The 27747-nt window shown below is 41.9% G+C and overlaps 2 pseudogenes; both read right to left on the bottom strand.

Moving 5' to 3' along the window:
• Positions 1 to 748: 748 nt before the first annotated feature.
• On the bottom strand, positions 749 to 2049 carry LOC121495257 (annotated as a pseudogene).
• An 8930-nt stretch (positions 2050 to 10979) lies between these two features.
• Positions 10980 to 27666, bottom strand: LOC121495258 (annotated as a pseudogene).
• Positions 27667 to 27747: the final 81 nt, after the last annotated feature.

Raw genomic sequence — 27747 nt, forward strand, 5'->3', positions numbered from 1 at the left:
ATATGCTTAAAATTTGAGAAAATTGCCTCTTCCTCGGTAAAGTCTATCTTGCCTATTTCCTGCAAAATTCTGTCTGCAGTAGCAGAAACTGAATGTTAATGCTTCCGTATATTCTTTATAGGCCTACTGTAACAATAGCCTATGAATACCTCACCTCAGCCATATGAATCCCACAAGGTGTAGAAGAAAAATACATGGAAAAAGACAAAAAAGAAAAACACAAATATTTTTAAGAATACCAATCTAGGGGCACCTGGGTAGCTCAATGAGTTAAGTATCTGGCTTCAGCTCAGGTCATGATCCCAGAGTCCTGGGATCAAGCCCCAGGTCAGGTTTCCCACTCAGCAGGAAGCCTGCTTCTCCTTCTCCCTCTCTCTCTCTCCCTGTCACTCTTCCTGATTGTGCTCTCTCTCTCTCTATCTCTTTCTCTCTCTGTGTCAAATAAATAAATAAAATATTATTTTTTAAAAATGCCAGTCCAGTTGCACTCATATTTCTAAAATTTTGTTTTAACTAAAACAGTGGACAACTTTATTTTCACATTTCACAACACAAATAAAAATTGCTTGCTTTCTTTTATTTGGGGGGGTGTCCCACTACTCCCCTACCAAAATTATTCTTTGATAGGAAGGAGGAGCAAGTCTTCCCTGTCACGCTGTTAGAAAACACCCAGAGTCACAGCACCATGATTCCTGGTGAAGTAGAACAAGTATTATAAAAAATGGAATACAGAAGTTCCTGTCTCTCCTTATCTGTCTGGTAGAGTCATTCCTGGCCAAGTGGGCACCATCATGGGACAGGTGGGAGGTCTCATCCCTGGGGGCACAGACATTATTGGCATGTGGCCTCCCAAAAGGTGGCCTCATTCTAGGAAGAAAAGGCTCCATCCTTGGCATAGTGGGAGGGGCCTCCTATATGGTGTGCTGGTATCATACTAGGATGAAAAGGACCCAGGAGACTGAGGGGAGGTAGGATCATTGCCCAGGCAGGAAGAGGAGCAGGGAATGGAATAGGAGACATCTTTCCTTGTTAAAATGCAGTGGTTGTTCTGAGGATCAGGCTCTGACTCTGCTCTTCCATTTGTTTCTGGTAGTAGTCTTTCACATTCGCTTTGTGTTTCCTACCACTGTAGTGTTTCTTTCTCCCAGATGGAGAGTCATGGGTGAGGAATGTGTGGCAGTGCTCACTATAAAATTTAGGGATGTTGCTCTGCAGGCCATTGGCCACTTGGTCCCATACCTCCCAGAAAATGAGGCAAAAACGATGCACTCATATTAAACAGCTATACATGCATGTATATTTTCTATGACTCTTGCATGTAAATACTGCTCCTACTTTCCTTTTTTCCTTTTTTTTATAGATTTTATTTATTTTTTCATGAGAGACACGCAGAGAAAGGCAGAGACATAGGTAGAGGGAGAAGCAGGCTCTCCATGGGGAACCCAATGTGAGACTTGATCCCAGGACCCCAGTTTCATGACCTGAGCCAAACGCAGATGCTCAACCACTGAGCCACCCAGGTGCCCCTTAATTTTCTTTAAAATGTTCCCCTATTCAACTTTGAGTCATTCTTTCATCACTTACGCCACCTAAGAGCTTTTACATTGATTTTTTTCTAGAACAAGAACAGGTACCTGTAAGTCTTTATTATTGAGATAAAACTACTGGGAAAAATTAAATTAATGACAAAAAGTATTCTTTGGGCAGCCTGGGTGGCTCAGCGATTTAGCGCCACCTTCAGCCCAGGGCCTGATCCTAGAGACCCGGGATCAAGTCCCACATCGGGCTCCCTGCGTGGAGCCTGCTTCTCCCTCTGCCTGTGTCTCTGCTTCTCTCTCTCTCTCTCTCTGTGTGTGTGTCTCATGAATAAATAAATAAAGCCTTTTTTAAAAAGTGTTCTTCATCTTCTTCTCATCATTTAGCAACACTTTGCTTTAGGTATTATTTCATTTCTGAGCTATTTTGATTCCAGTTACTGTGTTTCTGATGGCCTGATTCACAGTATATCCAGTGGGTGTGGATTTTCATGGGTGAGAAACTGACCTCCATAGTTTTTCTTGGTATCAACAATAATACAAGGCAGAAGCAAATATCTAAGAGCTTAACTCTTCTGAAGACAGTGAGGTTGAAGAACACACACACACACACACACACACACACACACCCCGCAAGTAGGATCAGCCCTAATCCAGAGGCAGCCCACCCAGGTGCCTTCCTGAAGTTTTAGCAACAAAAAGCATTCTGTTTACAATAAGACAACCATTTCCCCCCACACCCTGATTGGAATGTCCCTGAATAGGTTCATGTTGACCTTCTGAGAAATCAACCTGGATGCTATGCGACTCCCGCGGTTCTTTTGTCTTTAAGCGTTTTTTTCTTTTACCTTTAAAAGATACCTGTAATTGCTAATCGGGGCTCTCTTCCTCCTCGGAGGCGGAGAGCCCGTTGGCGCAAACGTTCAATAAACCCTCTTGCTAGTTGCATCTGCCTGTCTGGGGTCTGAGTCTCTGGGGCGTCCACCGGGACACGTTGGCACCCGTGAGCCAGGGTCCAACATTGTGAATACAATGCATCAAAGAACAGCAGCATGAGTTGCTCTAAGAACATGTAGAGAATACACAGATGTGGAGGCCGAGAAAATTAAGGCCATTCCACCTTGAGTTCAGCGTTAGCACAAGTACAGCCATCCCAGGCCCCTGTGAATAAGAGCTGACATTTACATTACTTCAGCTACAGGAAAAAAAAACAGCTTACAGCTTAACGTCCTAGAAAGCCCCATATTAGAATGAGAACAGAGCTCAATGCCCTTGAAAGCCCCATATCAGAATGTAAGCAGAACTTGAGGAATTGCTCCACCCCTTCTGGAGGTCCCCTAGACCAGCCCTTACAACTAAACTGGAACCCACCTCGGGGTCCAAGTCCCTGCTCCGCTGTGTCGGGTGTACTTGGACCCAAGCTTGAGCTTGTTAATAAACCGTCGTGTGTCTGCATCGGTGTAGGCTCCTTGGTGGTTTCTTGGATACGTAATCTTGGGCACAACAACAGAAATGATGGTGGCTTGTGTGTGTGGTGAGAAGAGCCTAGCTGAGACACAGGGAAATGCTCATTCCAATGAAAAGCCCAGCAAAGTGTGCCTATGGGAGGAGAGGGAGAAAAATACACAGTTCTCCCTTCCCAACACTGGCTAGGGGCAGATCCGAGTTGGGAACCACTAGGTACCCATATCTGAGCACAGACATCTGAACTGCCTTCTGAAACACTGGAAGCTAAAGCCAAGAAGAAAGTTAGGATTTGGGAAGTCAAAGTGACCAACACTCTCTAAAGTCAATCAGCACAGACCAATCTGAGAAAGATGTTGTCATCAGAAAAACATTTTTCAACTAGCGTTCATTTACGAATTGAGCAGCCCAGGTGGCTAAGCGGGTGTGTGCCTCTCTGTGTGTGTGTGTGTGTGTGTGTGTGTGTGTGTATCTCATGAATAAATAAATAAAATCTTTAAAAAAATTTTTTTTACAAGTTTTATGCTTCAGACTACCAGGCTATGACCTAGTGCTTGAGAAGACCCTCCTTGCTCTTATGCTAGGACACTCTTCAAGGATGAAAACATTAACCCAGATAAGAATAATGCACCAACTCCATGCAAACTGTAGATATCATGCTATTTTTTCAAGGTAAAAATCACTAAGCTCCTAAACAGCTGTTCACCCAGGTTCAGGAGTCATTATTCACAACAGCCTAACAATGGAAACAACCCAAATGTGTATGGATAAAAAAAGTAGGCCATCCATACAATAGAACATTATTCAGCCTTAAGAAGAAAGGAGATTGTGATGCATGCTAAACACGATATGAAATTTGATGACATGGTAAGTTACATAAACCAGTTCACAAAGGGACAAATATTATATGATTCTACTTACCTGAGGTACCTAAATATTCAAATTCACAGAAACAAGGAACTGAGGTTGCCAGAAGCTGGGGAGAGAGAAGAATAGAGAGTTCAGTGGGTAGGGAGTTTCAGTTTGGGGTGAGGAAAAAGTTTTGGGGTTGAATGGTAGTGATGGTCGCACAGCAGTGTGAATGTATTTAGTGCCATTGAGCTGTCCACTTAAAAACTGTTAAAAGGGAAATTTTTATAATATATATTTTATATTATATATAAAATATATAATATAAAATATATATCATATATATTATATTGTTGTGCCCAAGATTGTGAATCCAAGAAACCACCATGGAGCCGACACCGATGCAAGTACACGAGGGTTTATTTACAAGCTCGAGCTTGGGTCCAAGTATACTCCACACAGCAGAGCAGGGGCTTGGACCCCGAAGTGGGTTACAGCTGGGTTTTTTAGGGGCTGGTCTAGGGGATTTTCAGAAGGGGTGAAGGAATTTTTTTCATTCCAATATGGGGGAAAGGGTGGGGGAGTTTCTTAAGATCTGATACGGGTTTCTCTGCTGAGGGCGTTCTGAGCTCTGTTGTCTTTCTGATATGTGATTTTCTGCCAAGGACACTCTGCAGTTTTTCCTGTAAAGTTCAGCTCTTATTCCCAGGGGCCTAAGATGGCTGTACTTGTGCTAATGCTAAATTTGAGGTGGAATGGCCTTAATTTTTCTCGGCCTAAAAAAAAAAAAAATTTCTCGGCCTCCACAATATGTTTTACCACAGCATACACACATACACTCCAAAGCTGTGTCCTTGTGCTGAATACAAAATGTTCCTCAGCCATGCTCTTATACTTGCTTATGTAAGACTGAGGATTTGATTTTCTTTTTAAGGTCCCAGTCCTGTTATGCTATATGTTGGCATATTGAACTCCAATTTAAAAATTAAAAAAAAAAAAAAAAGGTCCCAGTCCTGGAAAGCACACTTTCACCAGTTGTAAACCCATTTCCTCTGCCTCACGGGCATGCTTCTCAGCCTGCACATTGGACCAAAGGAGGTGGAGGAGGACCCCAGGACTTCAGTCTCTCAGGCTAAAGCATCATGCCCTACCTGTGCCACCTCCCTGACTCACCCAGGTGACAGCTACCACTCTTGGTGACAGCTGAATTCAAAGGGCTCTTTGCTCAGAAAACAGCCTGACAGTGACAGGTATCACTCTGAACATGCATTAAAGATTCAGAACAGGTTGAAACTTTATAGAGTGAAGCAGGGAGACAGGACAGCCAGGACCTCCCAGCTCTCATCCTAGCTAACCTACCGTAGGGAGGTAAAGGGTCCTGATGGGGAAGTCAGGGAATCTTCTAGTTCCCCTTCCTCTGGACCTTGCCCAAGACCACGTGAATGTCCTCTGGCTTGGACCCTGCCCTGCTTGGAAGCACCATATTACCTCTGCATTCAAATCCCTACCGTGTAATGAATTGGAGTAAGGGTTACGAACTGAGGCAGTAAATCCATTTGTGGCCTTTATTAAACGCCTTCTATCTGGAATTGGAATATGACTAGAAACATATATTGAGGTCTTGCCATCCAGACAGCCCCACTGGCCTGTCTTCATCCTGGCCCCTCTGTCAACATCTCATCTGAGTGGGGGACACCAAGTATTGGATGCAAACTTCTTAACTAGATCACTGTAACGGACATTTTTTTTTTAAATAAGTGGACCTTCTGACAAGAGTAGGTCAGTCCTGGTATCCTTGCAGAGCTTGTTCATTTCAAATCTGTCTGCGTGTTCCAGGGCTCACAGTGACAAGGTCTGGGACCTGAGACCTTTTGTGGGAGATACAAGGAAAGAGGCAAAAACAACACAATCTGAACAGGAACAGGAAAGCACTTGGGACTGGTTCAGCTCAGGCTTGAATTAAAGCGTTCATTAAAGCTCTGAATTTCCTCTAAGCATTTGGTAGCAATTTCCACCCACAAATGGCTTACAGTATCACATAATTTCCCTTTGGAACTTTGGAGAAAATAATGATGCTAAGAGTAAAATGAAATAATAGATGTGTAAGCACCTAGCTCGGGGCCTGGTATGATGTCAGCACCTGATTGATTTTGAAAAACAGTAATAATTTATTTCATTTAACCAGTTATAAAACATTTTTCTATCAACACTTAAGAGCAGTGTTGACAATGAGATACCACCTCACACCAGTGAGAATGGGAAAAATTCACAAGGCAGGAAACAACAAATGTTGGAGAGGATGCGGAGAAAGGGAACCCTCTTGCACTGTTGGTGGGAATGTGATCTGGTGCAGCCACTCTGGAAAACTGTGTGGAGGTTCCTCAAAGAGTTAAAAATAGACCTGCCCTATGACCCAGCAATTGCACTGCTGGGGATTTACCCCAAAGATTCAGATGCAATGAAACGCCGGGACACCTGCACCCCGATGTTTCTAGCAGCAAGGTCCACAATAGCCAAACTGTGGAAGGAGCCTCGGTGTCCATCGAAAGATGAATGGATAAAGAAGATGTGGTCTAGGTATACAATGGAATATTCCTCAGCCATTAGAAACGACAAATACCCACCATTTGCTTCAACGTGGATGGAACTGGAGGGTATTATGCTGAGTGAAGTAAGTCAATCGGAGAAGGACAAACAGTGTATGTTCTCATTCATTTGGGGAATATAAATAATAGTGAAAGGGAATATAAAGGAAGGGAGAAGAAATGTGTGGGAAATATCAGAAAGGGAGACAGAACATAAAGACTCCTAACTCTGGGAAGTGAACTAGGGGTGGTGGAAGGGGAGGAGGGCGGGGGGTGGGGGTGAATGGGTGACGGGCACTGAGGGGGACACTTGACGGGATGAGCACTGGGTGTTATTCTGTATGTTGGTAAATTGAACACCAATAAAAATTAATTTATAAAAAAAAAAAAGAGCAGTGTTGAATGGGGATGTTAATTTGTCTGTTGGTTGCTTCCATCTCAAATACATGTGCCCCTGGGTGTGTGAGGGAAGGTATGCACAGAGCTCCTACACCCTATCACTTAACAGGAAGTAAACCTTGAGGGCTCGACTCAACTCTCTCTCCTAACTTCCAGAAATGGTAACGGTTCAGGAATGGGACAAGTCTAAGATTGAGCAACAGGATGAAAAAAATCAGATGAATCTATTCTTCCTCCACCCCAGTCCTTGCATAATAGGATTAAACAACTTAAGGGTACAGTAGACCCTCTGGAAACATGACCAACTTATCTTATGGATTTAGGGAAAGAACTATAGCTTCCTTGCACATCATCTGGACTCTCAAGAGTGAAAGAGAATTGCTGGACCAAGACAACTGTATTGATGAAGGCTTGTTTTCTCATGAAACTTTACATGACAGGGCTTAGTTTTATAAGCCTAAATGAAAAAAGCTTGCCCAGTGGATGTTGAATTCCTCCTTATTCATAATTTGCTCAGCTTAGTGGCCTGCTTCTTATGTCACCTGGCCACCTGTTTTTCTTTTTATTTTTTTTCTTTTTTTTAATGGAAGTTTTTCTTTAAACATTTTTTTTAATGTAAAAAATTTAAAAATTAAATGTACTATACTGAAAATGCATTTTCACAAAGGACACTTGGGTCTCAAACAGGACTAGTAAGACAAGGGAAAGCCAGGTATCTCCCTCTTTGATTTTAAAATCAAACATTTCCTTTATTTTATTTTTTTAAGACTTTATTCATGAAAGACATAAAGAGAGAGGCAAAGACATAGGCAGAGGAAGAAGAAGGCTCCATGCATGGAGCCCGATGTGGGACTTGATCCCGAAACTCCAGGATCATGCCCTGAGCCGAAGGCAGAAACTCAATCACTAAGCCACCCAGGAGTCCCAAAAATGATTTTAAAAAGAGAGATCATACCAGTGAATTTTTTTTCAAAGATTCAGATACACTCATGCATAAGAAATGGAAACCAACTTACAGGGAATACTTAAATATTGGAGACAATTATAACTAGCCCTGCGATGAACTCTACTATGACATTAAAAATGTGTATACTAAGCTAATCCATAACCCACTTATTATGTTTCATGTGTGTATTCTGACCTCTGAAAGTGGCATTTAATATGATCAAACCAACAGGATTCTTGCTAATGACCCATTCATATCATTGTCTTTTTTTTTTCTTTGCTCTTTACTAACAAAGTGAAATCATGATCCACCATCTACTGAAGAATGTGCACATTTCAGAATAAAGTACTGCCAAGTACACAGACCCAGGACACTCACAGAGAAGCCCCTCTCTCAGGACACTCAACCATCTATCTACTCCCAGGCAGTTCCCTCTAGCTTATGATTTCACACAAGGCAACAGTTCACATTTTTTTTAATGAGAGTGAATGTTTATGAGCACTTACTAAACAATTTATGCATATTAATACCACTCAAAGAAGCCGTTGGATCCTTCCACCTTCAGATGAAGACAAAAGAGTCCAGCAACTTCCCCAAGCTCCAGGGCAGAGAATGGTGGAGTCAGGTGTGAAACCCAGTGCCTATGCTCTCACCTCTGCATCCACCTGCCTTAGGAATAGTAGTTATTACTCCCTACCTGGTAAGATACCAGTCAGAATCAACCCCTAGGGCATATACCATTTTCTCAACACATTTCTAGAATTCAAAAATGTCTCAAACTGTCACAAGGGTTCTCTTTCCCTAAATGTTGTGACTATCATTTGGCACACTATATAGTTCGGGTTTTTTAAGTGTTTTATTGATTTCTTGGAGCTATAAATTTCTCACCCTTCACTCAGATGGGCAGAGAAAATGTACATTTTTTTATATTGCCTATAATTCTGATAGTGCTCACAAGCACCCACCAGCTAGTAGCAGATGGAAAACATTTACATTTTTAGTGCAATCTAGCAATCTGTCTGAGACTTTGAGCTATTTCTTTGAGGTATTTCTTTTTTGAAGACTGAAAGGCAGAGCCTCTGGCCAGGATCATGCCGGAGATAGAGCCAGAGCCAGATTTCTGCTGGAGACTCCCAGGCTGGGACAAGGCCGGGCTTTCAGAAATCCTTCCATCTGCCACCCCTGCTCTCAGATGGGGCACTCACTCATGACACTGGAGAAAAGACCTATGATCTGGGTGGTATCCTTTTGCTTCTCTGATCTCTACATCAACCCCCCTAGTGGACTAGCTTACTTGGCCCCTGGAAGTCTTGTGTGTGTTAGGGACAAGGGTAAGTCACCCCAAAATGTGCCACTTTGGCATGCCGATTATTTCAAGCTAAAAACAACCAAGGCCCAAAAGACTCCAAAAGAAGCTCTGATCTTAACCACCTTAACTTTAACCACCTAAAAGAATTTAGGGTTAGAGGATCTCCTTCAGGAGGAGACTTATCACCATGGATCTCTACGTTATAATATGAACAACGTGTGGTACAGTGAGGAACCTACCAGGGCCTGTTTGACCCAAGTCCTCTCTCTGTCTCATTGTTTCTGAGTGGCCCAGCAAACATTTATTTACCAAACATTTACTCCTTTTATCTTCCTGTGAATTGCATTTCCTTCCTTTGAAGTTCCAGATCCCTTCCACCCCCCTCCCATCCCCTTAGTTCAGGTTGACATATATATACCTCATGTTGCCTTACTGTCTTTGAAATCTCAAGTTTATGTGGATTCCCCATAAGTACAAAATTAATGTACCAATGTCAACTCGATTCTTAAACCAGCCAGAAGAATTTTGAAGGGTAGGAGAAAATTTTTCCTCCCCAGCATGTGTCTCCTGGGTGACCCTGGCCCAGGGGCTCTGCTTTGCAGCCTTCAACCATATGGTGATTCCCTTACCCTCTGCCTCAACCTAGAGGAAATTCCTCAGCTATACTCTTAGCAAAATTTTGTGTCCTGCCTAGAGAATTTTGGAGGCTTCTAGATCTCTTCTAGGCTCCCCACTAACCAAAAGGGAGTGGGAACACTAAGCTCAGGTCCCTTTTTTATGCCTAACACTTCTGAGTCACCAAGTATAATTTGATATGGCTTCTGCAACAAATTACAAATAATCCCCTACCCTCAACACCAAAATACCAATCAAGGATGCAGCTCCCTGACCTTGGCATTCTCTTCATATTATTTAATATTTTTCAGCCCAGAGTGGAAAGGCTGGGATGTCTCTCACTCCCTACCTACCCTGCCTCTATCACTCCATCCCATCCCACAATCAGTCAGGAAATAGAAATTCATTCCATCCTCAGAGCAGCAAGTCTCATGGAATAGCTATCATAGATACATGGGGATTTTTGTTTACTTTTATGGGAGAAACTCTGATACTCTCTCTGGTCCAATTCTCCCCGTTTGGTTCTTGATATGCTTAAAATTTGAGAAAATTGCCTCTTCCTCGGTAAAGTCTATCTTGCCTATTTCCTGCAAAATTCTGTCTGCAGTAGCAGAAACTGAATGTTAATGCTTCCCGTATATTCTTTATAGGCCTACTGTAACAATAGCCTATGAATACCTCACCTCAGCCATATGAATCCCACAAGGTGTAGAAGAAAAATACATGGAAAAAGACAAAAAAGAAAAACACAAATATTTTTAAGAATACCAATCTAGGGGCACCTGGGTAGCTCAATGAGTTAAGTATCTGGCTTCAGCTCAGGTCATGATCCCAGAGTCCTGGGATCAAGCCCCAGGTCAGGTTTCCCACTCAGCAGGAAGCCTGCTTCTCCTTCTCCCTCTCTCTCTCTCCCTGTCACTCTTCCTGATTGTGCTCTCTCTCTCTCTATCTCTTTCTCTCTCTGTGTCAAATAAATAAATAAAATATTATTTTTTAAAAATGCCAGTCCAGTTGCACTCATATTTCTAAAATTTTGTTTTAACTAAAACAGTGGACAACTTTATTTTCACATTTCACAACACAAATAAAAATTGCTTGCTTTCTTTTATTTGGGGGGGTGTCCCACTACTCCCCTACCAAAATTATTCTTTGATAGGAAGGAGGAGCAAGTCTTCCCTGTCACGCTGTTAGAAAACACCCAGAGTCACAGCACCATGATTCCTGGTGAAGTAGAACAAGTATTATAAAAAATGGAATACAGAAGTTCCTGTCTCTCCTTATCTGTCTGGTAGAGTCATTCCTGGCCAAGTGGGCACCATCATGGGACAGGTGGGAGGTCTCATCCCTGGGGGCACAGACATTATTGGCATGTGGCCTCCCAAAAGGTGGCCTCATTCTAGGAAGAAAAGGCTCCATCCTTGGCATAGTGGGAGGGGCCTCCTATATGGTGTGCTGGTATCATACTAGGATGAAAAGGACCCAGGAGACTGAGGGGAGGTAGGATCATTGCCCAGGCAGGAAGAGGAGCAGGGAATGGAATAGGAGACATCTTTCCTTGTTAAAATGCAGTGGTTGTTCTGAGGATCAGGCTCTGACTCTGCTCTTCCATTTGTTTCTGGTAGTAGTCTTTCACATTCGCTTTGTGTTTCCTACCACTGTAGTGTTTCTTTCTCCCAGATGGAGAGTCATGGGTGAGGAATGTGTGGCAGTGCTCACTATAAAATTTAGGGATGTTGCTCTGCAGGCCATTGGCCACTTGGTCCCATACCTCCCAGAAAATGAGGCAAAAACGATGCACTCATATTAAACAGCTATACATGCATGTATATTTTCTATGACTCTTGCATGTAAATACTGCTCCTACTTTCCTTTTTTCCTTTTTTTTATAGATTTTATTTATTTTTTCATGAGAGACACGCAGAGAAAGGCAGAGACATAGGTAGAGGGAGAAGCAGGCTCTCCATGGGGAACCCAATGTGAGACTTGATCCCAGGACCCCAGTTTCATGACCTGAGCCAAACGCAGATGCTCAACCACTGAGCCACCCAGGTGCCCCTTAATTTTCTTTAAAATGTTCCCCTATTCAACTTTGAGTCATTCTTTCATCACTTACGCCACCTAAGAGCTTTTACATTGATTTTTTTCTAGAACAAGAACAGGTACCTGTAAGTCTTTATTATTGAGATAAAACTACTGGGAAAAATTAAATTAATGACAAAAAGTATTCTTTGGGCAGCCTGGGTGGCTCAGCGATTTAGCGCCACCTTCAGCCCAGGGCCTGATCCTAGAGACCCGGGATCAAGTCCCACATCGGGCTCCCTGCGTGGAGCCTGCTTCTCCCTCTGCCTGTGTCTCTGCTTCTCTCTCTCTCTCTCTCTGTGTGTGTGTCTCATGAATAAATAAATAAAGCCTTTTTTAAAAAGTGTTCTTCATCTTCTTCTCATCATTTAGCAACACTTTGCTTTAGGTATTATTTCATTTCTGAGCTATTTTGACTCCAGTTACTGTGTTTCTGATGGCCTGATTCACAGTATATCCAGTGGGTGTGGATTTTCATGGGTGAGAAACTGACCTCCATAGTTTTTCTTGGTATCAACAATAATACAAGGCAGAAGCAAATATCTAAGAGCTTAACTCTTCTGAAGACAGTGAGGTTGAAGAACACACACACACACACACACACACACACACCCCGCAAGTAGGATCAGCCCTAATCCAGAGGCAGCCCACCCAGGTGCCTTCCTGAAGTTTTAGCAACAAAAAGCATTCTGTTTACAATAAGACAACCATTTCCCCCCACACCCTGATTGGAATGTCCCTGAATAGGTTCATGTTGACCTTCTGAGAAATCAACCTGGATGCTATGCGACTCCCGCGGTTCTTTTGTCTTTAAGCGTTTTTTTCTTTTACCTTTAAAAGATACCTGTAATTGCTAATCGGGGCTCTCTTCCTCCTCGGAGGCGGAGAGCCCGTTTGCGCAAACGTTCAATAAACCCTCTTGCTAGTTGCATCTGCCTGTCTGGGGTCTGAGTCTCTGGGGCATCCACCGGGACACGTTGGCACCCGTGAGCCAGGGTCCAACATTGTGAATACAATGCATCAAAGAACAGCAGCATGAGTTGCTCTAAGAACATGTAGAGAATACACAGATGTGGAGGCCGAGAAAATTAAGGCCATTCCACCTTGAGTTCAGCGTTAGCACAAGTACAGCCATCCCAGGCCCCTGTGAATAAGAGCTGACATTTACATTACTTCAGCTACAGGAAAAAAAAACAGCTTACAGCTTAACGTCCTAGAAAGCCCCATATTAGAATGAGAACAGAGCTCAATGCCCTTGAAAGCCCCATATCAGAATGTAAGCAGAACTTGAGGAATTGCTCCACCCCTTCTGGAGGTCCCCTAGACCAGCCCTTACAACTAAACTGGAACCCACCTCGGGGTCCAAGTCCCTGCTCCGCTGTGTCGGGTGTACTTGGACCCAAGCTTGAGCTTGTTAATAAACCGTCGTGTGTCTGCATCGGTGTAGGCTCCTTGGTGGTTTCTTGGATACGTAATCTTGGGCACAACAACAGAAATGATGGTGGCTTGTGTGTGTGGTGAGAAGAGCCTAGCTGAGACACAGGGAAATGCTCATTCCAATGAAAAGCCCAGCAAAGTGTGCCTATGGGAGGAGAGGGAGAAAAATACACAGTTCTCCCTTCCCAACACTGGCTAGGGGCAGATCCGAGTTGGGAACCACTAGGTACCCATATCTGAGCACAGACATCTGAACTGCCTTCTGAAACACTGGAAGCTAAAGCCAAGAAGAAAGTTAGGATTTGGGAAGTCAAAGTGACCAACACTCTCTAAAGTCAATCAGCACAGACCAATCTGAGAAAGATGTTGTCATCAGAAAAACATTTTTCAACTAGCGTTCATTTACGAATTGAGCAGCCCAGGTGGCTAAGCGGGTGTGTGCCTCTGTGTGTGTGTGTGTGTGTGTGTGTGTGTGTGTGTGTGTATCTCATGAATAAATAAATAAAATCTTTAAAAAAATTTTTTTTACAAGTTTTATGCTTCAGACTACCAGGCTATGACCTAGTGCTTGAGAAGACCCTCCTTGCTCTTATGCTAGGACACTCTTCAAGGATGAAAACATTAACCCAGATAAGAATAATGCACCAACTCCATGCAAACTGTAGATATCATGCTATTTTTTCAAGGTAAAAATCACTAAGCTCCTAAACAGCTGTTCACCCAGGTTCAGGAGTCATTATTCACAACAGCCTAACAATGGAAACAACCCAAATGTGTATGGATAAAAAAAGTAGGCCATCCATACAATAGAACATTATTCAGCCTTAAGAAGAAAGGAGATTGTGATGCATGCTAAACACGATATGAAATTTGATGACATGGTAAGTTACATAAACCAGTTCACAAAGGGACAAATATATGATTCTACTTACCTGAGGTACCTAAATATTCAAATTCACAGAAACAAGGAACTGAGGTTGCCAGAAGCTGGGGAGAGAGAAGAATAGAGAGTTCAGTGGGTAGGGAGTTTCAGTTTGGGGTGAGGAAAAAGTTTTGGGGTTGAATGGTAGTGATGGTCGCACAGCAGTGTGAATGTATTTAGTGCCATTGAGCTGTCCACTTAAAAACTGTTAAAAGGGAAATTTTTATAATATATATTTTATATTATATATAAAATATATAATATAAAATATATATCATATATATTATATTGTTGTGCCCAAGATTGTGAATCCAAGAAACCACCATGGAGCCGACACCGATGCAAGTACACGAGGGTTTATTTACAAGCTCGAGCTTGGGTCCAAGTATACTCCACACAGCAGAGCAGGGGCTTGGACCCCGAAGTGGGTTACAGCTGGGTTTTTTAGGGGCTGGTCTAGGGGATTTTCAGAAGGGGTGAAGGAATTTTTTTCATTCCAATATGGGGGAAAGGGTGGGGGAGTTTCTTAAGATCTGATACGGGTTTCTCTGCTGAGGGCGTTCTGAGCTCTGTTGTCTTTCTGATATGTGATTTTCTGCCAAGGACACTCTGCAGTTTTTCCTGTAAAGTTCAGCTCTTATTCCCAGGGGCCTAAGATGGCTGTACTTGTGCTAATGCTAAATTTGAGGTGGAATGGCCTTAATTTTTCTCGGCCTAAAAAAAAAAAAATTTCTCGGCCTCCACAATATGTTTTACCACAGCATACACACATACACTCCAAAGCTGTGTCCTTGTGCTGAATACAAAATGTTCCTCAGCCATGCTCTTATACTTGCTTATGTAAGACTGAGGATTTGATTTTCTTTTTAAGGTCCCAGTCCTGTTATGCTATATGTTGGCATATTGAACTCCAATTTAAAAATTAAAAAAAAAAAAAAAGGTCCCAGTCCTGGAAAGCACACTTTCACCAGTTGTAAACCCATTTCCTCTGCCTCACGGGCATGCTTCTCAGCCTGCACATTGGACCAAAGGAGGTGGAGGAGGACCCCAGGACTTCAGTCTCTCAGGCTAAAGCATCATGCCCCTACCTGTGCCACCTCCCTGACTCACCCAGGTGACAGCTACCACTCTTGGTGACAGCTGAATTCAAAGGGCTCTTTGCTCAGAAAACAGCCTGACAGTGACAGGTATCACTCTGAACATGCATTAAAGATTCAGAACAGGTTGAAACTTTATAGAGTGAAGCAGGGAGACAGGACAGCCAGGACCTCCCAGCTCTCATCCTAGCTAACCTACCGTAGGGAGGTAAAGGGTCCTGATGGGGAAGTCAGGGAATCTTCTAGTTCCCCTTCCTCTGGACCTTGCCCAAGACCACATGAATGTCCTCTGGCTTGGACCCTGCCCTGCTTGGAAGCACCATATTACCTCTGCATTCAAATCCCTACCGTGTAATGAATTGGAGTAAGGGTTACGAACTGAGGCAGTAAATCCATTTGTGGCCTTTATTAAACGCCTTCTATCTGGAATTGGAATATGACTAGAAACATATATTGAGGTCTTGCCATCCAGACAGCCCCACTGGCCTGTCTTCATCCTGGCCCCTCTGTCAACATCTCATCTGAGTGGGGGACACCAAGTATTGGATGCAAACTTCTTAACTAGATCACTGTAACGGACATTTTTTTTTTAAATAAGTGGACCTTCTGACAAGAGTAGGTCAGTCCTGGTATCCTTGCAGAGCTTGTTCATTTCAAATCTGTCTGCGTGTTCCAGGGCTCACAGTGACAAGGTCTGGGACCTGAGACCTTTTGTGGGAGATACAAGGAAAGAGGCAAAAACAACACAATCTGAACAGGAACAGGAAAGCACTTGGGACTGGTTCAGCTCAGGCTTGAATTAAAGCGTTCATTAAAGCTCTGAATTTCCTCTAAGCATTTGGTAGCAATTTCCACCCACAAATGGCTTACAGTATCACATAATTTCCCTTTGGAACTTTGGAGAAAATAATGATGCTAAGAGTAAAATGAAATAATAGATGTGTAAGCACCTAGCTCGGGGCCTGGTATGATGTCAGCACCTGATTGATTTTGAAAAACAGTAATAATTTATTTCATTTAACCAGTTATAAAACATTTTTCTATCAACACTTAAGAGCAGTGTTGACAATGAGATACCACCTCACACCAGTGAGAATGGGGAAAATTAACAAGGCAGGAAACAACAAATGTTGGAGAGGATGCGGAGAAAGGGAACCCTCTTGCACTGTTGGTGGGAATGTGATCTGGTGCAGCCACTCTGGAAAACTGTGTGGAGGTTCCTCAAAGAGTTAAAAATAGACCTGCCCTATGACCCAGCAATTGCACTGCTGGGGATTTACCCCAAAGATTCAGATGCAATGAAACGCCGGGACACCTGCACCCCGATGTTTCTAGCAGCAAGGTCCACAATAGCCAAACTGTGGAAGGAGCCTCGGTGTCCATCGAAAGATGAATGGATAAAGAAGATGTGGTCTAGGTATACAATGGAATATTCCTCAGCCATTAGAAACGACAAATACCCACCATTTGCTTCAACGTGGATGGAACTGGAGGGTATTATGCTGAGTGAAGTAAGTCAATCGGAGAAGGACAAACAGTGTATGTTCTCATTCATTTGGGGAATATAAATAATAGTGAAAGGGAATATAAAGGAAGGGAGAAGAAATGTGTGGGAAATATCAGAAAGGGAGACAGAACATAAAGACTCCTAACTCTGGGAAGTGAACTAGGGGTGGTGGAAGGGGAGGAGGGCGGGGGGTGGGGGTGAATGGGTGACGGGCACTGAGGGGGACACTTGACGGGATGAGCACTGGGTGTTATTCTGTATGTTGGTAAATTGAACACCAATAAAAATTAATTTATAAAAAAAAAAAAGAGCAGTGTTGAATGGGGATGTTAATTTGTCTGTTGGTTGCTTCCATCTCAAATACATGTGCCCCTGGGTGTGTGAGGGAAGGTATGCACAGAGCTCCTACACCCTATCACTTAACAGGAAGTAAACCTTGAGGGCTCGACTCAACTCTCTCTCCTAACTTCCAGAAATGGTAACGGTTCAGGAATGGGACAAGTCTAAGATTGAGCAACAGGATGAAAAAAATCAGATGAATCTATTCTTCCTCCACCCCAGTCCTTGCATAATAGGATTAAACAACTTAAGGGTACAGTAGACCCTCTGGAAACATGACCAACTTATCTTATGGATTTAGGGAAAGAACTATAGCTTCCTTGCACATCATCTGGACTCTCAAGAGTGAAAGAGAATTGCTGGACCAAGACAACTGTATTGATGAAGGCTTGTTTTCTCATGAAACTTTACATGACAGGGCTTAGTTTTATAAGCCTAAATGAAAAAAGCTTGCCCAGTGGATGTTGAATTCCTCCTTATTCATAATTTGCTCAGCTTAGTGGCCTGCTTCTTATGTCACCTGGGCCACCTGAAAGTTTTTACTTTTAATGTAGCCATTTGGCTTTGAGCAGTAGCCCAGGCTTTGTTTCTTGGATGTTTTCAACATTACTTCTTTTTCTTGATCTTATTTTCCAAACATTGTTGCCCTAGATTCTACTCCACCCTGGAGCCCATTTTTACCCTTTAAAACCGATTAGGAAAAAAAAAAAACCGATTAGGTAGTTTCTTTCCTTTGTTTTTGTTTCCTGACTTTTACGTTTAGTGGAAATGAAGCCTCATGTTAGCGTATGCCAGTGTCCTATGGCTTGTTTCAGAAGCCTCTAGAATGACCTTAAGAGAATCTGCATCCAGAGAAGAAATACACTGCAATGAAGCCATAACTTGTGCACGATCTGTACAGAAGATAGAAATGTCTGAATATGTTCAGATCTTCTCTCTTGATCACCAAAAGAACACTAATTTTCTAGGTGTAAGCCATCTTTTCCTAACCCACAGCTATGTCTCCCCTTCTCAGAACCAGTTTAAGAAGAGATTAAAAGCTTCAATGAGAGGCTCTGGGTTTGGGCTGTAGCAGATCCTCAACACTTAGGAATTTATAATCCTACTTAACCTCCACCTCCTGCTTGCCGAAGGCCACAATGTCGATGAAAGGTGAGACTAAGACCTTCCCAAGTCTTTTCTGGGTGTGCTCACAGCCCTACAGAGGCACATGGCCTTTTAGATTCTCAGGAATAAATCAGAACTTTTCAAACCCCCTGTGTATATCTTCTTTCCCAGAGTTTCCTCTTAAGTTTCTGGCCAGGTTTGTTCACCCCAACTGGCATCAAAGCTTTAGGCAGCTGTGATGTCAAACAATTGCTGGGTTTTTTTTTTGTTTTTTCTTTTTTTATTTATTTATGATAGTCACAGAGAGAGAGAGAGGCAGAGACACAGGCAGAGGGAGAAGCAGGCTCCACGCACCAGGAGCCCGACGTGGGACTCGATCCGGGTCTCCAGGATCGCGCCCTGGGCCAAAGGCAGGCGCCAAACCGCTGTGCCACTCAGGGATCCCACAATTGCTGTTTATTGTTCTTCACAAATACCTTGGAGATAGAGCTTTTCTCACAGTTTCAGGTCAGATCATGTAATTACAATGTCATTTCTCTCACTAATTGTATTTTGTTTCAAAATATATAATTAGTTTTCATTAAAAATATACTCTTGGGGGATCCCTGGGTGGCGCAGCGGTTTGGCGCCTGCCTTTGGCCCAGGGCGCGATCCTGGAGACCCGGGATCGAATCCCACGTCGGGCTCCCGGTGCATGGAGCCTGCTTCTCCCTCTGCCTGTGTCTCTGCCTCTCTCTCTTTCTCTCTGTATGACTATCATAAAAAAATATATATATATATATACTCTTGGGCAGCCTGGGTGGCTCAGCATTTGGCGCCACCTTCGGCCCAGGGCATGATCCTGGAGACCTGGGATCGAGTCCCACTTTGGGCTCCCTGCATGGAGCCTGCTTCTCCCTCTGCCTGTGTCTCTACCTCTCCCTCTCTCTCTCTCTCTCTCTCTGTTTCTCATGAATAAATAAATAAAATCTTTAAAAATAAATAAATAAATAAAAATATGCTCTTTATGTTTAAATGTCACTAGTGATTTTTAAATGAAATAAATATTGAATATATTAAATATTGATAGATTGGTAGACATAATCAACATAAACAACATTTCTTTTGGGTCCTCAATGATTTTTAAGAATGTTAAGGAGTTCTGATATCAAAAAGTTTTGAACACTATCAGTTTAGCTGAAAGATTCTAAGTTTAAAGGATTTTTCCTCAAAACTTCAAAAACACGTCCACACTTCTTATATTCCATGTCATTGAAGAGAAGTGAGCATCAGTTTTATTCTTGTTCCTTTATAAGTTACCTCTTCTTTCTTCCTGGAAACTTTCATAATTTTAAGTGGTTTTAGTTCTTAAATTTTATGACAGTACACATAGGTAAAGACTTCTTATCTATCCTATTTTGTACTCTATGAATTCTTTCTACTTTCACTCATTCTAAAAAGTTCTTAGTGATTATTCCTTAAAATATTTACTTATCTGCTTATTTTAATCTTCTCCTTTGAGGCTTCTTTTTTTTTTTTTTAAAGATTTTATTTATTTATTCATGAGAGATACAGAGAGAGAGAGAGAAGTAGAGACACAGGCAGAGGGAGAAGCAGGCTCCATGCAGGAAGCCCAATGCAGGACTCGATCACGGATCCCCAGGATCACACCCTGGGCCCAAGGCAGGCACCAATCTGCTGAGCCACCCAGGGATCCCCCGAGGCTTCCTATTTTTATTCAAATGTTAACACAGTTCCTTTTACTATTCATATCTCTTGACTTTTTGTTCATATTTTCTACCCTTTTATATTTTCCTAATCAATGGGCATTCCTAAAATAATCATATAGGGTTCATTTTTTTTAAAGATTTTATTTATTCATGAGAAACACACAGAGAGAGACAGAGACATGGGCAAAAGGAGAAGCAGGCTCCATGCAGGGAGCCCAAAGTGGGACTCTATCTCTGGACCCAGGATCATGCCCTGAGCCAAAGACAGACTCAACCACTGAGCACCCAGGCATCCCATCATATAGGGTTCTAATTTATTTTTATATTTTTTTTATTTTTATATTTTTGAGTTCTCATTGCATTCAATTATTTTCATCTCTTTCATTGTGAAACACAGCAAACATAGAGGAAAATACATAAAACATAAATATAAATATATACCTTAACAAATTATTACAGAGTGAATACTCATATAATCACCCCCAAGATTGACTTCATTGGCATGTAACCTGTGCAATCACACAGGTTTAGAAGGGCACCATGCTTGGCCTGATGACCTGCCGTCATTGTCTTGATAGTCCTAATAGTTTTAAAAACAAGAAGTCCCATATCTCCATGTTGTATCGACTCCGCAATTCATGTAGCCCATCCTGACCACTGTCCATGTCAAGAAATAAACAATTGCCAGATGCCTGATGGCTAAGTTGGTTAAGTATCTGCCTTCAGGTCAGGTTGTGATCCCAGAGTTCTAGGATCGAGTCCTGGATTGGGCTCCCTGCTCCTTTGGTAGCCTGCTTTCCCTCTTTCTCTGCTTTCCTTTCTGTGTTTCTCATAAACAAACAAACAATTGCCATACTTCAGAAGCCCCCAGCCTTTCCCTTCCCAGTTATAATCCTTTTCTTCCCATGAAGATAAATCTATCCTGACTTTTATGGTAATCACTTCATTGCTCTTCTTATAACTTTACTACCTGTGTATGGTACATAGATAGTAAATACTCAATACTACAGTTTAGTTTTCCCTGCCTTACTGAACACCTCATATTCTGACACATCATTATGATTACAGAAGCCACCAAAATATTATTTGTAAAAATTATAGGGAATGGAAATCCTGACAAGATGGCTAATTATCATAGGTCCTGCTTCCTCGCCCAAACCAAGTCTGAAGATGACATATAGAAAAGAGCCATGAGGGGCACCTGGGTGGCTCAGTGGTTGAGCATCTACCTTTGGCTCAGGTCATGATCCCGGGGTCCGGGGATGGAGCCCCGCATCAGGCTCCCTGCAGGGAACCTGCTTCTCCCTCTGCCTAGGTCTCTGCCTCTCTCTCTTTCTCTCTCTCTCTCTCTCTCATGAATAAATAAATAAAATATTTTAAAAGAAAAGAAGAAACCCATGAATGGAGCTAAGGAATTAGTGTAAAAAGAAGGGGACAAGCTACAATATCTCAAGCAGCATGTCACTGTATTGCACCTAATAGGGTACCTGCACAGGCAATTTTGAGCAAGCAATAACACAATGAATGTGTGTGATAAATGTTCAAGGAAAAGGTACCTGTTGCAACAAAAGCATATAATGGGGATTTGACCAAGCTTGAAGTACCTGAGATCTTACCAGGAATAATTTTTACTCTGAGGTCTGAGAAGTTAACTAAGGTAAGATCCCTGCTTTTGGAAGGAGCACATCATAGCTAAAGGATTCTAAGAAGACAGCATGTAGCAATCAGATGAACCCAGAGAGATAAGCAGGGTCCAAATCAGACAGGCTTTATCCCAGCTGCAAAGATTTAAGATAGGTCAGTGACGTGATCCAATTAGGTTTGAAATGGTTATTTGAGTTGCAGAGAGTACACTGGCTGGGAAACAGAGAGGGAGAGACCCATTACATGGTCATTTCAGTACTCCAGGTGAGATATGCTCATGGCTTGTCTAGGCAGTGGCAATGAAGGTGGAGAGAAATAGATCAATTTGGATGATACTGAGAAATAGAATGGTCAGTTGTGGTTGTGGAGATTGAAGGCTAAAATGTATCAGATTAAGAACAATGCCCAATTCCTGACATATGCATCTGGGGGGATTGTGGTGCCATCCGCTGAACTGGGAAATCCAAAAGGGAGAATGTGTAGGGGGAGTCCCAGTGGTGAGCTTGGTACAGTTCTAGACGTAGTAATTTAGCTTTCCTTCAAGACATCTGATGGAGATGTTGAGCAGGCAGCGTGGACTGTAAGTCTCTCACGTGGCTTCTAATCACACTTGGAAGTTTATCATTTTGAACAAAAGAAAAGGCACAAAAACAACATTCTCCTCGTGCACCTTTTTACTCCTATCTCCAGTTTCTAAGAAAATTAATGAAGCCACCAGCACTATTCTTACTAGGACAGTCCCATTCCTAGTCCATGACTCTATCTGAAGGGCACTGCAGTCTATAATCTCTGGTAAATAAATATTACCAATCCCCGGACATTAAATAATACTAAATATAATACTACTCATTTAAAAATAATAAATTTAATTCAAAACAATTGGGGGGAGCTCTTTAAAGAGCATTCTATAGATTCTGAGTTCTTATTATTGGCTGCCCATAATTGTATTGAACATGAGTACTTAGAATGGTGATGAGACTGTATACAGAACTCTTTCTTACTAAAAGAGACCAATTATGTAGAAGAACATGACTTTCTACCTCAAAAACAGGTGCATCACTTTTCCTTAAAAAGCTGCAGATGTATTCTATATGAATATAATATGCACTAATCATTAATAATTCAAGAGTTCTAATCATACCATTATGCTAACAAAGTTTGATGACTTCCATAGCATGAGAGATCCATGCTTGAAAGATAGACATTCATTTTACCATCACAATGGGATGGGGGGTAAGCAATCTACCATGTCAGCACGTTAGCCAAGGTCAAGCCACCCTTCAAGCTTTCCTTTTGTTCTAATAGCATGTCTCTAATAGAAACATGCATTTTTCACTTGCTGTTTCTGCTTCTCCTTGCATAATACATTAAAATCTCTTAGCACCAATTATTAATTTATTAATTATCAACAAGTAAAAATCTGTTAAAAATGCCCAGAGGACAGGTCCTGTAGGTTCACAGCTGCAGATCCAACAAAGTTTATGAACTCATTGCCAATGAATTAGGAAGTGTCCATATGTTCAGAGGCCATTATCTGAACCAAAAATAAAATTTCTAATTATTTCCATCCATAAAATGTCCAGCAGAATGCCATGCTATGCTAATTTTAAAAATAGAGAGTAATGTAACAGATGTCATGGGTGGGCTACTACCTAGGAGGAACAAAATCCTTCAGTGAAGGAAGCATTCTTTTTGGCATTATCATATTTCATGAGTTATGAACTCTTATTATCAAATAAGAAATAGAAGTGCTATATTGTATGCCCTCTCCATCCCAGACTCTGAACCAGGTGTTTCCCATATCATTTTGCTTAATTCTCACAACTTATGAGGTGCATATGACTTGCATTTTACAAAGGCAAATACTGAACACATTATGAAACTTGCCCCAAGTCAAGAAGATAAGTAAAGAGCAGAGCTATAAATTAATGAATGCCCGTCTTTGGACTACAGAAATACTACAGGAAATAATGATAAGAAACAACTAGTAACCTGCATATATTAGAAATCTTAGAGGGAGAAAAAGAAATCATCCAAAGACAAAAACATTCAATTGTTTTTCATCTCCAGTCAATTCTGAATCATCTCAGGAGACAGAAATCGGAAAAGACCTAAACCTAAGACCAAGAAATCTTAGGAAAAGTTCCAAATTTGCTTTACCAATTCCTTTTCTTATTTGGTGTAAAAGAGGTAAGATTAGGTTACAAAGAACTAATGCACAAAGATCTAACATTAACTTGAGTTACAGGGAGATCATAGTCAAATAAAATTGGAGTCAATGGTGCATGTAAGCAAATGACTTCAAAATTATTCCAATCTCCCTCTTTCTCTATGTCCAAACCAGGAATTAGACGTTTCCTCAAGACAGAAGAGCATTGAATAGTACCACATTTTCATAATGACTTTTTTTCTTGATCATTTTATCATCAAAACCATTGCTTTAAAGTATCTCTGCTACAACTTTCATTTTCCCCCTCATTTTTTTGGATTTTTAATTTTTTTTTTTTTTTTTTTGCCTTTCCATTGAAACCTTGGCTTCATATATAATCTTTTCTTACAAAACTGAAGAATCAGAGAACCCAGAAGTGGACCCTGAACTTTATGGTCAACTAATATTCGATAAAGGAGGAAAGACTATCCATTGGAAGAAAGACAGTCTCTTCAATAAATGGTGCTGGGAAAACTGGACATCCACATGCAGAAGAATGAAACTAGACCACTACCTTTCACCATACACAAAGATAAACTCAAAATGGATGAGAGATCTAAATGTGAGACAAAAGTCCATCAAAATCCTAGAGGAGAACACAGGCAACACCCTTTTTGAACTTGGCCACAGTAACTTCTTGCAAGATACATCCACAAAGGCAAAAGAAACAAAAGCAAAAATGAACTATTGGGACTTCATCAAGATAAGAAGCTTTTGCACAGCAAAGGATACAGTCAACAAAACTAAAAGACAACCTACAGAATGGGAGAAGATATTTGCAAATGACCTTTCAGATAAAGGGCTAGTTTCCAAGATCTATAAAGAACTTGTTAAACTCAACACCAAAGAAACAAACAATCCAATCATGAAATGGGCAAAAGACATGAAGAGAAATCTCACAGAGGAAGACATGGACATGGCCAACATGCACATGAGAAAATGCTCTGCATCACTTGCCATCAGGGAAATACAAATCCAAACCACAATGAGATACCACCTCACACCAGTGAGAATGGGGAAAATTAACAAGGCAGGAAACCACAAATGTTGGAGAGGATGCGGAGAAAAGGGAACCCTCTTGCACTGTTGGTGGGAATGTGAACTGGTGCAGCCACTCTGGAAAACTGTGTGGAGGTTCCTCAAAGAGTTAAAAATAGACCTGCCCTACGACCCAGCAATTGCACTGCTGGGGATTTACCCCAAAGATTCAGATGCAATGAAATGCTGGGACACCTGCACCCCGATGTTTCTAGCAGCAATGTCCACAATAGCCAAACTGTGGAAGGAGCCTCAGTGTCCATTGAAAGATGAATGGATAAAGAAGATGTGGTTTATGTATACAATGGAATATTCCTCAGCCATTAGAAACGACAAATACCCACCATTTGCTTCAACGTGGATGGAACTGGAGGGTATTATGCTGAGTGAAGTAAGTCAATCGGAGAAGGACAAACAGTGTATGTTCTCATTCATTTGGGGAATATAAATAATAGTGAAAGGGAATATAAGGGAAGGGAGAAGAAATGTGTGGGAAATATCAGAAAGGGAGACAGAACATAAAGACTCCTAACTCTGGGAAATGAACTAGGGGTGGTGGAAGGGGAGGAGGGTGGGGGGTGGGGGTGAATGGGTGACGGGCACTGAGGGGGACACTTGACGGGATGAGCACTGGGTGTTATTCTGTATGTTGGTAAATTGAACACCAATAAAAATTAATTTAAAAAAAAATTGAAGAATCCTCTGTTATGTAAACATACTGGTTCTGTGAGGGTGCTCTCTCAGGTCCTGGCCACTCTGAAAGTTATCTTATTCTGGGGCAGGTCACAGATAAGACGGAGTGGCCACAAGACCCCTTCCAACATCATCTCCCTTGACACCTTCTGGAATAGAAATGTGCCCAAGGTTCTCCCTATTTCTCCCTGATTCAACCACAAGACTTTTTTAAAGATTTTATTTATTTATTTGAGAGAGAGAGCATGCACAGGGAGAGGGAGAAGCAGACTCCCCACTCAGCAGGAGCCTAATGCGGGGCTCGAACCCAGAACCCTGGGATCATGACCTGAACAGAAGGCAGACGCTTCACCAGCTGAGCCACCCAGGTGTCCCTATCCAACCACAAGATTAATCCCTTCCCAATATCAGAATACAGGAGTCAGCTTTGAGTATCCCTCAACTGGATTCAAATGATGTTGTATCTAGAAGATATTCTTTAACCTGTGGTGTGGCATTTAGCAGTTTCCTATTTTCATTATAGATATTTTCCCCTGATATTTGATTCTTTTTATTTATGACTATAGTTTTCCAGAGAGAGGAATAAGGTAAACTTACTTTTATTTTATCATCTTTCTAGAAATTTCTCTCATTTGAATATTTAAATACCTGATAAAATAATTGAATATTCATCAAAATATTAATTAAATATTGTCTATTTTAAAAGGCAGAACTTTTGAATATCAAGAAAAGACACCAAAAATACAAACACCTAAAACGTCCTCTGACGGTCATTGTTGAGGTACTTACCTAAGCTTTGTTCAAGTGTGAACCTCTGACACAAGCTTGAGAAATCATGTCACTCACTCCCTCTTAACCACCGGCTTGCCGGGAGTACTGGTCTCTGCATTGTGCTAGGATCCTGCAGGAACACAGACATGAGGGTAACTATTCAAAATGCACATACAGCAGTAACAACAACTGTTATGGTGAACAAGTAGGTAAATTAGTTTGAAGTGTGAGCAGGAACCACAAATGAGTGGTTTGCATGCCATCTAGTAAAGAATTACTTGATGAGCAGCAGCAATGAATTTCAGAGCATGAATTCCAAAGTTAGACACTGTTTATCAACTAAACTTGGACTACAGTATGAATCAGCCCCAAAACCACATGGCCTGTGTCACCAGATTATACCATGACCCTTGACACAATGGGCTACTCACTCCTCTATATGGCCCACAAATATCCATCCTTCTATCTGATCTTTTCCATTTCTGCCTATTGATGTTATCCATCCTTCCACAACTAACTCAAATGCTTTCTCCTCCAGGAAGTCTTTATCATCACTTTCTCCAATCAAAATTAACCTTTCCCTACTCTACATGTCTATATCTCCATCCATTTGGTAATTATTACTCAGCACATACTATAGGCCAAGCCCTGTCTAAGGAGTATGATAGCCATACTTTTTCATACTTTTCCGTGCTGAAAAAGGCACAATTCTTGCTCTAGGAGCTCACCTTCAAGTAAACAATACAAAGCAACAATCAAAAATAATTTCACTTCAAGTGCAGTTTGATGCTGTGAAGAAAAGTAAAGCTAGGTAAAGGGTAAGATGAAGAGAACAACCCGGAAGGGTCAGGGAAGACCTCTCTGAGTAAGTGACATTTGGGCAGAGAGGCAAACAGACTGAGAGTGATCTTGGAAGGGTAAGTGGAGAGCTTCCCAGGCAAAGAGAAAGGTCTTGCAAAGGCCTCAAGGCAGGAATTCAATGCACAACTTATCTAAAGAGAAGTTAGAAGGTTAGCATTGCCTGGGGTGGGGCGGGGGGCACCAGAGTGGAAGGACACATTGAGTAGAGCCTTGGAAGCCATAATAAGGACCTCAGCAACTGTTGCTGGATACTTCATCTTCCTTCTCTTTGGTGAACTCCCACCTTCCCCTGTGTGGTTCTGCTGAATCTCCATCACGATGACCTATCTGATCCCTGGCTGCAATGTACATGACTAGGTCCAGCCTCTTCTCATACAGTCCACTGTGAGGAGGCGGTCATGTGGGCTTGATCCAAGCAGGATCAAGTTTCAACAACTACATTGCTACCTTGTGCCAGAGGCTGTCTGCACCCCACTCACCACTGCCGATAGGAATCCTGTCAAGCAGTTCGTGCATAATCCAGATCCAAATTCTAATCCCAGCATCTGCATTTTGGGGTTACTTCTGAAACCAAATGTCACAGGTTGGGGCCGACCCTAAGGAGAATGACATGCAGGAGTGTTCTAGTGAGA

Source organism: Vulpes lagopus, chromosome 7, assembly GCF_018345385.1.
Source record: "Vulpes lagopus strain Blue_001 chromosome 7, ASM1834538v1, whole genome shotgun sequence".
Lineage (NCBI taxonomy): Eukaryota > Metazoa > Chordata > Mammalia > Carnivora > Canidae > Vulpes > Vulpes lagopus.